Source organism: Cuculus canorus, chromosome 1 (genome assembly GCF_017976375.1).
Source record: "Cuculus canorus isolate bCucCan1 chromosome 1, bCucCan1.pri, whole genome shotgun sequence".
In the NCBI taxonomy this organism is placed as follows: domain Eukaryota; kingdom Metazoa; phylum Chordata; class Aves; order Cuculiformes; family Cuculidae; genus Cuculus; species Cuculus canorus.
Window position 1 is genome coordinate 149,513,434 of NC_071401.1, and position 13,133 is coordinate 149,526,566.

The 13,133-nt window shown below is 42.7% G+C and overlaps 1 long non-coding RNA gene across 1 annotated transcript in view; it reads right to left on the bottom strand.

The window, feature by feature from the left end:
• Positions 1-10,467, bottom strand: part of LOC128849896 (uncharacterized) — a 98,144-nt gene extending 87,677 nt beyond the window's left edge. The window contains exon 1 of the long non-coding RNA XR_008447503.1: positions 10,371-10,467. This is a non-coding gene — a long non-coding RNA (uncharacterized LOC128849896). The remainder of the gene's footprint in view (positions 1-10,370) is intronic.
• Positions 10,468-13,133: the final 2,666 nt, after the last annotated feature.

The window sequence follows — 13,133 nt, forward strand, 5'->3', positions numbered from 1 at the left end:
AGAATTAGAGAGTTTCACATGCTTATGCATGGTACTATGAAACTAAAGTAAATTCAGAATTTATTCAAATAAAATTTCTTTAGAATTATTCATAATTAACTTAACAAATAGCAGTATTTTTGCATTATGTTCAAATGCTGACTAAAAAGAACATTTGGGTGTTTTTTTAGTGTGTGTTTAACTATCCTTCTCTTTCCTTCTGATTACAACCATGAGGTAGTAAAATTTGTGTAAAGATGCCACATTTGTAACCTATACAAGAAAGAAACAAGATACAGAAGAAATTCATGCTAAGAACAGAGAAACTGGAACCAATGGAAAAAGAAATTTAAGTGTATGAGGTCCAATGCAAAAAGAACAAGACTAACCCTACAGCTCAGGAACCAAGAGTGGGAGGGGAGAGACAAAGAGATGGTTATACAACATATTCTAACCTGGCAGCCAGTGAGACGGCTCAATTCAATTGCTTCCCTCAGTATGAGTGGACACATGTTCAAATACAGAGATTTTCTTACCCTTGGTTGGAAAATGCTGGTGTGCAGGAGTGAACAGAGAGTGAAAATAATTTCTTGTGAAACTGAAGAAATCCACACTGGAAATTTTTCAATTACTGACTGATGTTTATGGCGAAGAGATCCCAGAGATCAAGTTGGTGCTTAAAGGAACCCAGTTTTTGTCAGTAGAAGATGTGAAAGAAAAAGAACAGAGAACCCCAACAGCCTTTCAGAAATTGCTTTAAACGTGGCCAGCATTGTATGCAGCTGTGTGTAAACTCAGAAGGGAACTATTTTGAAGGTGATCATAGTTGATTTTCTTAATTTGTTAACAAAAAGAGTTAGAGGCACAGTCTTGGGGATTTTTGTGTTGGACCTCATATATATATTAAACAAAACTAAGCATGGTGAGATTTCAGATATATTAATATTAAAGTAATTTGGGATTTATACAGACCTTGTGCTCCTTCCTGCACTACGGAAGCCTGTGCACCAGGGAATGTTTAGGGATTTCTGGACAATAAACCAGTCTGAACAACAGTACAGACCAAGCAGAGTACTTCAAGGAACTATATTGCTTTGGTGTTTGGTGTTTTAAAAAACTATTTGCTATAGTCTGGTGTATCTGAAAGTTTCATTTTCCAAAGACTAAGTATTGACATTTAAATCATCTTGCTTATCTTGTCTTAGGTGCTTGTCTTTGTAGTCCCTGCACCTTCTGAGAAATAGATCATGTTTTGTCTTCATATTACAATAGGTCCACTTCGGAAACAGTCATCTGATGGCAAAGCAAATCTGTATAAATCAGCCACAATGACATATTAGTGAATGTGCTTGATGTACCTCCGTCTTCAGAGTCCAGCTCACATTCAGGTAGCTACTGTCTCCAAGAACCTTTGAAGAGGACCAGATATAAATACTAAGTGTCAAGTCACAGTGCAAAAAAATGCTTCTGGCTGATTCAAGAATACTTTTTGTTCTATTCAATTTGGGCTTTAAAAAATTTGATTCCTTGTTTCCTGGAAACTAGGGAAGGTTGTTGAAAGCCTAAAATTTACTGCCTCAAATTAATTTTGCTTCCTACCACCAGAACACCAGTATTAAACTGAAGCATTTTCTATGAACCTCATCTAGACCTGCAGAAACAAAAGGCCATTATTTCCCATGACAGTTACAAATCCTATGCAGTGAAAACAGCTATATTTATCACACTCATCTCCCTACGTATAGGAAAAGAATGAGTTTATTTGTGGGGTGGGTAAATAAATAATTAGTTTAAGCCACATGGTGTTAAGTAAAATGGGGTCCTCATATTGTTACGCAGAGGTGAAATGCACACTATACAGACAGGAAAAACTAATCAGTAAGAATATGAGATTTGATAAACCTATAGTGAAAAGCACCTACATTCCAGTAAGCCCAAACAACACCTAGTGGGTTCGGTGGTTTGTAGGAGCAAGAACAGACTTGGATTTTATATGCTCTAGTAGAAGGTGTCCCTGCCCATGGCGGGTAGCAGGGGGACGTGTAACCAGATGATCTTTGGGTTGTTCCCAGCCCAAAGCATTCTATGATTCTATGCTAATTTTTTGAGAGAAAAAAATTAAAAGAACAGTCTTATCACCAACTGGAAATGTTGTCTAGTAAATATCACCCCTTCCAATGCATCTGTTATCTCCTGCTTTCATTGATAGCCCTGTGCTTGGCAATGGTTGCTGAGACCCACAAAGCTCCCGATGAGCTCCTTTAGTTTGCTTAAGAAAAAACCTTCAGTTTCTGGTCAAATTCCCAGCTCTGCACAGAAGGATAAGAAGGTAGAAATACACCAAATGCATTCATTCTGTTCCCCCAAATGTTCATTCTGGGGGCTGATTTATTTATTGGATTTCCTACAGGCACGAGCTGAAAGTTGAGAAAGCAGAACAATTCTCCATTCATCCCAGTCAGAGCACACGCTGCTGGGCCACCTCTCAGTTGCCTGGATTAAGTGCCAGGCAGCAGCAAGTCAAAATATCCACAACCAGCTTCAGTCTACAGGGTGGGAAAGGGTCCCTCACCCCTCGCAATAGCCCCTTTGCTCCACTGCTCACTGCTGTAAACATTGTCTGTGCAGCCCTGGTGGGACACTGCCATGCACCATTATTCAGCTCTCCATGGACTTCCTCGCTGTTAACATCGTGGTGTGGTGGGATCTAACATTAGCAGCGGCAATATCCTTTATTCTCTTGACCAAAACCTAGGGAAGCTCTGCTCTGGGGCAAGGAGTCACCCAGTGGGGACGGGGCGAGGCCACGGTGTTGTCAATAGGACAGACACAGTTAACAGAGCAGAATAAGGTGAGAAGTGCTGACAGTGATGTGATCAGGAAACAAGGGAAACCACAACCCCAGCCTCAGTTATAGGGCTCCCAGGATGTTGTATAGCACCAGTTTCCTACACCCCCAGGTTTCCCACTGGCGGAGGCTGCAAGACTCCTCCTCACACTTCTTCCCGGTGGCCATTTGGGATGGGACCACTAGCACTCAGATGCTTTCAATGTTCAGACCCCAAACTCAACTCTGGGCAAAGGTAGGAGACAGCATCCCTAGGGAAGAGGAGATCATTCAAAATAACCACAGTGCTCTGCACCCTCAGCTCCTTTATGGGCCTTCTGAAGGATCCTAATCATGGAGAGGCCAGGACTGCTCACAGACAATGGCTGAGTGTAAGGCTGGCACCAGGGCAGCTGCTTCAAGCTGGTCTATGGACAAGATCAAGCCTCCAGCAAGAACAGCAGAGCTTGTTCTTCCCTCACCAAGAGCAGAATCCGACCAACACCTGTCTACAATGGCACCAGTCCTCTGCTTTCCTCCCCAGCCCTAGTTTAGCATCTGAACGTACTGGAACTGTCCTTCGCATGTGACAGCCAGGTGCACAGTAGGCTGCTGCACACCTGTGTGGCAACATTAGGTGGAAATTCACTACAATATCATAGTGTGAATCCAAGGGACGTTTCACACTTGTCCTTCAAGGTTTGGGAGGGAGGTTAAGTAATCCCCGTAAAGTGAGATCCTAGTCCAGGTGAGTGCAGACAGCTCAAAACAACAATTTAGCTCTTCCTAGAGGAGCAGGAAATTACTGTCGTTTTGATTTGTGGTATGACTGGGCTGCAGTATAGCCAGTGGCATCTACCTGTTCTCTCAGAGGGGTTATGTGAAGACAGTCCCTTCACTAGCTGTCCACTGTGCAGTCTATTTCAGCTTCAGCACATGATCAATTGTCAAAGCAGGCTGAGGAAGAGCAATGAGTCATTTGTTTCTTTGTTATCCAGGAATATTTTTTTTTCCATCTGAATTGGAGTCCTTCTGACTCTTATTGCAAGATAACCAAAATGAGACCAGCAGAGAAATTAGGGAACATGATGTAACAGTCCTCTAGGATATGGTCTAAAAGCCTTTTCTTGCCACAAAACTCAAAGCAGCCAAACCACAAGACAAAAACAGCTCAGAACCCATTGTCTACTTTTCCTACACTGACAAGATGCTGATGATCTTCACTCTGTGGAAAAACAACTCCAAAGAGTCACCCCTCAAACACGTTTTTTATACTCCATCCTTCCCATTTTCTGTGTTCGTTTCCCCAAGTATGTCCTAAACAACATCTACTTATGTATCATATTATACACGGAGGCAATTAGTTATATAAATTAATCATAATGAAAATTTAAATCTACATTGCACTTGCATCCAAATGATCGTCACATTGTCATCTTTATATTATTTATTATGATTTAACTGCCACCAGTCCATTTAGGAGGAAAACAACTCTCATAAAGAACCCAGTCATTCCTTAAGTTACCACCCTTGTAGTTTCACTGCTGTAACTGAAACAGAGCTGCAGCATCAGATATGAGGTTATTATATGCAACATCGAGTTCAGAACCAGCAACCTTTAAAGTGTTATTTTAAGACAAGACATTATTATCTTTGACATCATCCTTATTAGGGTGAATGTGTGCTCTCCAAGATATAGGTTGGGTAAATCTGATGCTTCTCAAAGACAACAAAGATGGAAGGATTTTTTTCAGTTATCTATACAGCTATCCAAAAGTCTGGTTTAGATCCCAGATCTGGTTGAAGAGTGAAGATAGACCTGATTTCTCCGAACAAAGTCTCCAACAGGAACTTAAGCTACAAACATATTGTGGTGGTCTGTGCACTGTATTAATAAGAATAACCTGCATCTCTGGCAAAGTAGCTTCTTATGGATCAGAAAAAGCCATGGGTAAGAAAACGCATAAACTGAAGCAACAAACATGCTATCTGCAATTTGGCAGCCAAGTCCTCAACAAGCATCTCCTTCTCTTTCCTAGCCCAGGTAGCTCCAAACACACCTTTGCCAGGTGTTTCCACAGAGTTTATTTTAAGGCATCAACAGATGGATCTAATCTGAAGGCTTTCATTGCTGCTTTTTGTTGCTTTACCAGTTACAAAAGGCCTAAGAAGGTTGGACAGGCCAACACAGTAGGAAGTACAGCTTGTGCTGTGCTCTTTCCTGCACTTTGGAAGCACCCCAAGCATTTTGATGCAGGTCCAGTTCATGCACTTGTACCTTTTCCTTGCATTGTCTCATGAGTCCCATAGATCCTGCAGTCAAATTTACGCCCACAGATAACATGAATATGAAATGGGCCTATTCTGTGGAACTGGAGTTGCTCATACAGCTCCTGCCTTGGACTTCTCTTTTCCATGTGCTCTTTCCTCCTACAGAAAAACATACCAGAGGTTTGGCATGTGCATATACACCCATGCACAAGCACTTCTTATCTTTATGGATCGACTGCCTTCTCCACCCAAGTCCCAGACAGACCCAAAATAATATGGAAAATGTAACAAACAAATGTAGTTGCCATATGACCTGTATACCAGAGTGTGAAGGAATGCACGGACATTGCACAAATTGGAGTGTTGCCTTGGTTTCGTAGTAAATCTATGTGCCTGACCAAACCAGAGGCAGTGGCATTTGAAATCAGAAGAGGCAAAGGAGCTGAGCTAAGATCCTTTTTCCTTGACTCAAGCCTTCTCCTCTCTCACTTGTCAGGATAAAGCTTTCCACCTGAAATTAAAAGATGTGTAGATGTGGTGCATAAGGGTACGGTTTAGTGGTGGCTTGGTAGTGTTAAGGATTGGTCTTGATGATCTTAAAGCTCTTTTCCAACCTAAGTGGTCCTACGATTCTACAAGAAGGTAAGTATGCCAGTCCCCACAGCTACTTTCTCTTCAGCATTGCCTTTACAAAAAAGAAAACAACCTTTGCTTTTAATGGTTTTGGATCTGACCTCAGCAGACTATGGCCTGACAGTGAAATACTGAGCTAGATGGCTGGAATCGATGGCATGGCTGAAGGAGTGGCTTAATCCTTTTCTTCTTTTCTGTACATAACAGGACCAGGAAGGCCAAGATAACCAACACGTGTCTTCTCCAGTCATACCCTGTGTCATCACAAATGAAAAAGAACCCCACTGTGCTTCAAATATTTTTAAAAGAAACTTTGCTATATATAACAGGATTTATTTCAGAAATACACGATGGTCTTTATGAGGGAGAAGAGAACCAAAACAAGAAAACTGAGTTTCTGATCTAAAGCAAATAGCTGCTTCTCACGTCTCATACAGGGACAAAGACAAGAAATCAGAGGCCAAGTTGCACTCTCATGCTCCCTCTGCAGGCCTGAATTCTAATTCTCAATAGAATTAACACTTCAAGTTTTGGTTTCAGACCTCAATTTTTCTGATAAAACACTGGCCAGAAAGCAGACCACATTTTACAAATTCAGTATTTCTGTTCTCAGAGAAGAACTGAAGTAGTCAGTTGTTTGGATGTATTGAAACATTTCCTATTCCTCTCTCCGTCAGAGGGGTAAAATTCATTTAACTAGTTATATCCGTCCCCTCACTGTCCTTTAAATCAGAACTGCCTGCTAATTTCTCATGCTTTGTTCAGTCACAGCCAAGCTGGACACAAGGAAATTTGTAAAAGTATACCTACAAAAAATTACACCTACAAAGCAAAGAGCCCATTCCACTACAGTTTTCACTAAATGTTTTTCCAGAATTTGTGGAAAATGCTCATATCAACTGGAACCACTTTTTTTTTTCTTTTACTGCAGGAACATTCTGTTTTCATTATGTTTTTTCCTTGAAAAATCTCAGATCCCGATTGGCATCACTGGTTACTACATTCAAGTCCAAGTGACCCTATCCTGTCCTCTGTTTGTGAAATAATAGGGATGGGCATCCAAAACAGGGAGCCTGACTTATGGTTCAAGTATAGGATTAAATGTAGGTCTCCCATATCCTGAGGAAACTGTCCACTTACTCCTCTGGCTGTGGCTAATCAAACTCAGATTTCAGGGGAAGAAAAAACAACTCTAGCTTTCTCCATTTTGAATGAGAACACTGCAGTTGTGAGAAGCCAAACAGTAAAGAAAACATCTCCCCAAATCATGTTGTTCTACAAACAGGGAGGCTATGTACAACTCAAACTTATGATGACTTGAGTTTGTTGGATTTTTTTTCTAAAAAAGTCATAGAATCTGATAGTTTTAAAAACTGCTTATGGAAAGCCAAGCTTGCCAAACAAGATTTGTATACATCCCGAATCTACACCCTAGATTTTAAAAAGCCATCTTAATAATAAATCCCTGTTAAGTGGCCGGGTTTTCCTGATCCAAACATAAATTTCCTATAAACACGAGGTCTGATACCACAGGGCCCCAAATTTTTTGTCATTCCTCCTCCCATTTTTGGATTTGGTTATTTTTCCACCATAAATCAGAAAACCAGAGCTGCCCACTCCTGAGAAATGTGCCTGAGCCCAAGAGGGATGGGACACGGGGCTGCACGGGGAGGGAGGCGGTTTGCCTGTTGCCAAGGAGGAACCACCCACCCGCAGGGAGGATGGGATGGGGGCCCAGCCATTATCTGAATAGCTCTGCTGCCAGTGGGGGAATGAAGTAAAGTGGATACAAACAACTGGAAACACTGCCAAAGTGTCAGGCTCCGAGTTCTCTAGAGCCTGTGGATGCCGTAATCCTTCATTGTCTGCTGAAATAAATTCTCAATTTCCCTGCATTTGCTGTCAGCATGGCTGATGGAAAAAAGTTAACACAACACAGACCAACGTGTTATACTGCTTTCAGTTACGCTTCCCAACTCCCTCCCAAAGGACCTAGACGTGACACACTGTGGGTGCGATTGTAGCCGGGGATTTTTCTGAGCCCTCTCTTTATTCACTCTTTCCTCACTCTCACTCCTGTCCCAGTGTACTCTAAAGTTTTACTCTGAGACTGTGTCCGTAATACAAGAGAGATATTGCTCTCTGTGGAGCAAGGCTCTTTTGCCCAGAGAATCGTAGAATCATAGAATTGTAAAATCACAGAATCATAGAATTACCAGGTTGGAAAAGACCACTTGGATCGTCGAGTCCAGCCACTCCTATCTCCCACTAAACCATGTCCCTGAGCACCTTGTCTACCTGTCTTTTAAATACCTCCATGGGTGGCAACTCAACCACTCCCCTGGGCAACCTCTGCCAGGACCCCAGGACCCTTTCTGTGAAAAATTTTTTCCTGATGTCCAGTCTGAACCTCCCCTGGCACAGCTTGAGGCCATTCCCCCTTGTCCTGTCCCCTGTCGCTGGGAGAAGAGGCCAGCCCTCACCTCTCTACAACCTCCTTTCAGGTAACTACGTTTCCCCTCAGCCTCCTCTTCTCAAGGCTAAACAACCCCAGTTCCCTCCATCAACAGGGATCTGTAGTCCTAAGCAAGCTAAAACAAAACCGTGCAAAGATGTTGGAAGTTCAGAATAGGTGTCCAGCTTGAAAACAGGAGAAAAAGGAGGTGAAAAAGGAGGTGAAATCATTGTTCTATATCAAGTGCATTCTTATCTTTCTTGTTCACTAAATCATCTTTATAGACAAGCCCTGAAGTTACTGTATTGAGTCATTAAAGCAGCTTTATTTATAATCACGCTGCCTGATGTTTCAAAACCACACAAGTCCTAAATGATGTTACAGCAATACTAAACGAGCTGGTGGTGCCCCTAATATGCATGCATTGACTTGAAATTCTAGAGCGTGACTGAGTTTTAGAGGAGAAACAATCCTGTGAATAGGGAGCACTGAAACTCAATCTTCAAATCATCAGCTGTCATTTAGGTCAAATCAAAAGCACAATGGATAAACCAACATTCCTGGGCATTGGCCATTTAGATATATAATGCCGTGGTGCGAATGGACAATTCTGTGTCCCTTGCAAGACTTTTCTGCACAGCCATCCTTGTCTGAGGCTGTAAACTAACAAAACCTGTCCCAAGACTCAGGCATGTATTTTAGATGTGCTTGATGGAAGCCATAGAATCATAGAACGGTTTGGGCTGGAAGGGACTCTAAAAATGATCTGGTTCCAATATCCCCTGTGTGGGCAGGGACACTTTCCACTAGGCTAGGCTGCTCAAGGCCCCATACAACCTGGCCTTAAACACTACAGACTTTAACTTTTCCCAAATTAGTGAGAAAATGTAAATAAATACCTCATATCCTATTTCAGTCAATGCTGAATGGTCTCAGTCTGAAGAAAACCTGATATATGTGAACAGCATCCAACTGCATGTTTAAAACAAGCGCGACCAAGACCAACAAACTCGAAGGATTCCCATGAGACAGTCTCCTGGTCATGTTTCAGGGACTGCCTCAGAAAACCTCAATTTTTTACATTCTAGATGAACTCTTCACACTTACTAGAGCAAGCTACAACTACAGAATGTCCATGTATGTTACAGTGATGCTCTGCAGCAAGATGTACCATACAATGCTTTCAGCAAAATGTTACCTTTTCTTTCCTTGCTTGGCTATGTGCTTTTAAACATGCCTAAAAATATCACAACTTAGTCCTGTCTGAAGAAAGTACAAGCAGCTCTTCAGGCGTCATCCCTTCATCACCTCTCCATACCAGTGCCAGCACATATTGGCCTCTCCCGGCAGTAAGCTACCAAATAAAAAAATGGAATGGCACGAACAGTTCACACAATCCCTGTTTATACTTTAAGAGATTATTAAAACTATGCTTTTCTTGAATTGCAGGGCAGGAGTGTGCAATTCCACCCATTGGGAGAGGAATAAAAGAAGGAAAAGTTCACCAAAACTACATTAGGTTATCAACATTTGCCTTATACTCCAACCAGAACATTCACTTTCTTCACATTTATCTTATTTCCTCTGACTGCTACAGGACTTTGCCCATCCTTGTTTCAACAACACTGCACAGATTTCCCCTAACTGATGTCTCTCCTCTTTCAGTCCCACTCTTCCTCCTGCTCCAGACCACAGCATCCATGAACCAGGATGATAGTCTTATTCCCCGAGATTCCCAGCTCACTGGCAGGCTGCGTGGCAAACCAGAAGTATGCTTTCCCCAGGCGATACGGCTATGCACACCTGAGTTGGACTTGCTGTTTCAAAACGTCACCACTATCAGTCTTGATAGAACAGTCTAAAATACCACCCTAGAAACTCCATTCTAGCAGACTCTTTCTGTTTCCGTCAGTTTTATTTGAACACCCCTAGCCATGTAACTACTCTTCAGCAGAAAGTGGGAAACTGCCCTGGCAGTCTCAAGGCCACTAGGATTTCTCTTTGGTGTGCTCCCTACGCAGCATCCCTGCCACAGTGGCAGCCTGTCAATGCTGTCAAACCCACTGCCCAGCCTACCTGCACGAAGTCTACATCAGCAGATAAATAAGTCATCCTGAAACAGGAGAGGACTCAACAAAAAGGCGTTATTTTAACAGGCAGGATAAGCATAATAGTAAGAACAATGATGAGCATAACATTCCATACCTTTTCTTGTCCTGTTTCCTACTGCCACTCGTTGCAGCCCTGGGATATCTGAACATTTTTATCACAGTCTGAGGATTCAGATTTCTCTGGACTATTTCTTGAAAGAGAAGACAAATGCACCACAAATGAGTAGGGAGATTTTTGACATCTGGGAATGCTGCCCAGGAGAGCAGATGTCATTGTGCAACGCAGTGGGATTAGCCTTGCTCATGTGGCTCCTGCAGCCAGCCCCTCCTCTGCCATTTCCACTTCAGGCATTTTGATGTCAGTAAGAAGGAACTTGTGCAGACGTTTTGTACTGTTGTGGCTGACCGAGAGGCTGATTATCTTCATCATCCAGTTTCATGTTTTCACCCCTTCACTTAGTTCCCAAGGCCAATGGGATTCAGGGGTTGCTGGCTTGGCTTCCAACCAGCACTTCTGTTGTGGTATTGAAAGAAGAGACCTATTCCTCTCGGGCCTCATGGTGATATCACCGGGTTAACACTCACTGGTGCTTGAAGTGTTGCCTGTGAAAGTTTGTGGATGTCTTTTATTGTGCCTCACTCGAAGTGGTCAAAGCATAGTGATACCCAGCAAAATTTTGTTCCATCTGTAATAGTATGATCTCTATCAAAAAAAAACCACCCAGGTCTCTCTAAACTTCATAGCTCTTCTCTGGGGATCTACACTCTGCATTACTCATACTACAACTTTTCTGTTTTCCATCAGTATGACACAGTGCCTCATGCTGAGCTCCTTGTCCCAGGCACTCTCACAGTTTTGCTATTTATTGGATATGCTCAGGGTAATTCCTGACATTCCCTACAACCTGAGAGATAGCATTGCCTACACCAGATGAGGCCTTGGTAGCTCAGCAAAGGACAATGTTTCTGAGCCTGGGGAAGCCCGCAGCCTGTTGCATGCAGACACCTTGAGAGCTTGGCAGCCTCTCTGGTGAATGCCAGATTCACCAGCCCCCATGCAGTGAAGTGTTCAGATTGTACCAAATGACTCAGACTTGGCTTTATCAGTGGGGAAAGATTTAAGAATAAAAACTCCACACTCTTACTTACAAGGGCACAGTAACAGAGCAGAGCTATGAGAAGATAAAATCCAGAAGTAGCCTCTAAGATGGTGTGTGGCCATTTGAGCCCTAATTGGCTGGCCTGTTTGCAGCTTACTTGGCTCACAGATATCCTGAATCTTTTTCCCAGCTGTAGAAAAAGGGTACCAGATAAACCATGCTCTTTCTCTTACCCCGGATAAGAGAAGGGAACATCCTAGCTATGTCTTACTCCCTCAGACTGATTTAGAAGATAGTGTATGGTGAAACACATGACCTTCTCTAAGCATAAGACAGCTTATAGCCTTCTTAAAATGTGATGTTATCATGAAAAATTGCCACTGCACAGAATCCCTTTTCAAGCTTTGCACAGAATCTATGTATGTCACAGATACTCAAATATGGGTCACAATTAGCTTAAGCTGAGATGCACCCGATCTTTCTTCTTTCCTGTTCCCTCAAGACAATGGCTGCAGCAGTTTGTTGGTTTGGGTTGGTTTTTTTTCTGGCTTAGAAAGGCCATGGCTGTATGGCACATTCACACACAAAGAAAAGCAGTCACCAGCATGTTATGCTCACTGTGCGCCATGTCAAATTGAAGCTGGGTAGACTGTAAAGTGACAACACATGCAACAGCCACCTATGCTGTGCATGCTCCAGAGGGACAATATATCCATTGTGAATTAGTCACTATCACTCTCTCCAACACACTCGCATCCTCATTTCAGCCCTCAATTTCCCAACTGTAAATACATAAAAGAGGTTCATACATTAAGAATCTAAGCTCAACATGGTGTAGCATCAAGGAAATGGAGACATTACTCTAAAATGTCACTTTATTCAGACCAGAGCCACTCTCAGTTTTGATAAGCTTGCAAAAAAAATGGCTTCTATTTTCTCTGGTTTATGTTCCACTTCCTTCCCCTTCCCCTTCTTAGCATGCCAAGAGAGGCTGCTCAATGAAATGCTCTGTCATTTTTCTTACATCCAGGGAGAAAAGTATTTTCAACAAAATTTTGGAAAAGAAGCCGCATGACAGTTAGCTCCCCTTTAAGTACATCAGTAGGTAAGCACAAAGATCATTTATCTTTGAAATCTATCTAGTATTTCTGTGAACCCACTTGAAATTCAGAAGTACAAACCTGATGAGTTTGACACCAAGGCTCAACACATGCAGAAGTTATAAGGGAAGCACCTTGTTCTGGCTGCTGCAAAGGAGAGGGATATTTGCTAGCAATGGGCTTTGGGCCATAGTGTTGTTGCACAATTCACACAGTTGGATTTAGCACCTATACAAGTCAAGGGGGAAAGCCAGTGATTTGAATCAGTCAGGTCACACTCGTGTCTGAGCTACAGGCAGGGTCTCTCTGGTGCCTTTGCCATTCCCTGCACCACTTCAGATCGGAGGGACTATCTTCTGTTCATCTCTTCTCTCTGTCTCCCCCACTAAGGACTGCTGGTGTCTGCAGTACAGTCTGACCACCTATGCCTGTCTCCTCCCCTCACCATACTTTTGCAGTGCCATCCACCTCACTCCCCACAGCACTTCACCCTCTTCTGACTGCCTTGGGGGGAAGGAACAGAGGTTCCCTGGAAGGAACTAGACTTCAGAATGATTCTCTGCGGCCTTGAGGGGAAAAGCAGGTGGTTTTCAGAGACTTGTTTTTCAGCAGAAGTACGCAGGGAGTGAACCTTTCTCACATGCTCAAGATTTTCAA